General features: G+C 39.0%; 1 protein-coding gene across 1 annotated transcript in view; it reads left to right on the top strand.

The window, feature by feature from the left end:
• Positions 1 to 2,500, top strand: part of LOC144975596 (uncharacterized) — a 67,035-nt gene that overhangs the window by 42,943 nt on the left and 21,592 nt on the right. The window lies entirely within an intron of this gene.

A 2,500-nucleotide genomic window follows, 5' to 3' on the forward strand; every position in this document is an offset into this window, starting at 1 on the left:
TTAAGTGTTGCTGTTGACCATCGACCCTTTTTAAAGCGCTTTGAGCACGTTTAGTGGATGTTGTGCTATATAAAAGCTCAATTTTTGAAATTATTTATCATACCTCCAATTAAAGCTTGACATTAGTCGAGTAGAATGTTACTCAACATAGGCTCCGCCTCTCTCTTATTATTGTAAGAATAATTATGTAATTGAGCTTTTGGATAGAGCAATATTAAAACGTTTTGAAACAGACCTCATCAGTTATTTGTAACCAAATTTATATATTGAATTGCGTTAAACATTCTGATATAATCTCACACCACGGTAAAAATCAAACGACTGTATGAATCTGATTTTTATTTCTTCCAGAAACGGGGGGCGAAGTGGCCGAGTGGTTAAGGCATTGCACTGGGATCCGGATGACCCGTGTTCGAGCCCCGCTTCAGGCACTTTCGTTTTTTTCCTTGAGCAAGATTATTAACCCCCAATTTGCTCACTTGGACAACATGTTTGATTCCTGTTGACATCAGACATCTTGTTTGATGAATTATCTATATTCCTTCGTGGAATGCCTAGGCAACGAATGTCCTATGATATCGTGGCGCAAAAGGCATAATTTTTTTTATATAGCGCCATATTAAAACTCAATCCTAGATTTTCTTTGACCACCGTGTTTACGTTTTGAAACAGACCTTATCAGTTATTTGTAGCCAAGTAGGGGGCTGCTGTAACCAAATTTATAAATTGAATTGCGTTAAACACTCTGATATCTCACAGCACGGTAAAAATCAAACGACTGTATGAATGTTTTTTTTTTCCTTCCAGAAACGGAAGTCTGATATGGGCTGGAAACGGCAGAATCAATAAAGAAGGGAAATTGGTGTCGCGAAATGACGTTAACAATTCTGGGGACATCATGGAACAAGAGAGTAGGTTGTTTTTTCTCATCTTTCTCGAGATTTTTCACTAAATGGGACCTGAGATCATTTGTGACCCTTCGCCTCAAAACGGTATTAAGTCGGGTTGGTTAAGATGTTGAAAATTGAATTATAGTCAGAAAGATCAGACTTGTGTTGAGTTTGTATGTTTTATTGAGGAGAATGGATACCATATTTCAGGGTGCGAATGCCAACAATTTATATTTTGACCAGTTTTAACAATGTCTCAACCTCTAGTTACTGTTTTTCATCCTTGTGAGAAAAGTCAGAGAGCTGTGATCACAGAGGTTGGTAACCCGAGGACACGACGTTGCATAAATGTCAACATGCTCCAGAGCGAGAACAAGAGAAAGACATTCTTTGTCAATGGTCAGAGGTCGAGTGAACTTTCTGGAAAAAGAACGCAACGGGATGGAGCGTGTCTTCAAATTCTTGAAACAACACTGTCCCGGGTCTCAGATCAGATGCATCACATGCCAATATGAAATCTTTATTATAGACATGAGTTCTGAGTCTGGTGCGCTCCCAGGAATAGTTTAAGGGGCACTAAGCGTCTTGTTGCACTCCCCCCCCCCCTCCCACCCCCCACACCACCCACTGAAAAACAACATTTATTTTCAGTAGAAGTGTCATTGGTGCAGCGACGGAGGAGAAGTGGGGATAGAATTGGCGACAGTAACCCACCATTCCGAGGAAACGCATCAATTCTCTTCTATTTTTAGACACAGGGAAATCCATCACAGATGAAATCTTGGCTGGGTTAGGTCTGGCGCGTCGATTACCAAATTCATGTCCCAGATAGGTCACTGTTTCACACCCAATTGTCAATTTGTCCATACTGATAACGAGATTGTGGTCATCCAGTATTTTGAAAACGACCTCATTCAGGTTATGTTCTAGCAACCAGTGCCAGGGCATAAAAGTTAGTTTTATTATCTGGTTTTGTTTTGTGGCCATTTTCTGGATATTGTTTTGATTTGCTTATGTTTTGTGTTTCGTTTCGTGCTTTTCTCTTTGTTTTTAGATTTGTTTTTATCAATGTTTTGTATTTTTTGAATACAAAAATTCTACCATAGTGCCTTGTGAGTCCATGTCAGAAAGTTGATATGGCGATGATATTTTCCAGAAGTAAATTGTTGCTAATATTTTGAAATTAAAAAAAAAAATCACTGTTTTGTGATTAGTCAATCAAAAATATCTGGCACAAAATGTCGTTGTAGCGCTTATCTGTTACCATTTTGTATAAGGGGATAGAAGACCATCTAAAGTTACTTCAACGGCTCGTGAGGAAAACTCAAGGACTTCCGTCGACTCTCAATAAATGAACATCGGATAATACCGTGGTCTTCGTAAAGTTATGGCCTGACACTGACCAAAAAATGGCGTCAAAATGCCAGTCTTTTGCCACAAAAGAAAACAAATCGTGAGTTGTATTCAATAGTTCAACCAATGAAATGACTTATTTCCATGAGCTCTACTAAAGACAACTCACTATTCGGTGCAAAAACCAAATAATGACGTCAAACTGCCAGTCCTTTTGAATTTCAGTGTCAGGCTATCACTTAACGACGGCTACCCAC

This window comes from Berghia stephanieae, chromosome 6 (genome assembly GCF_034508935.2).
Source record: "Berghia stephanieae isolate SIO BIC M18660-M18661 chromosome 6, UCSD_Bste_1.3, whole genome shotgun sequence".
Lineage (NCBI taxonomy): Eukaryota > Metazoa > Mollusca > Gastropoda > Nudibranchia > Aeolidiidae > Berghia > Berghia stephanieae.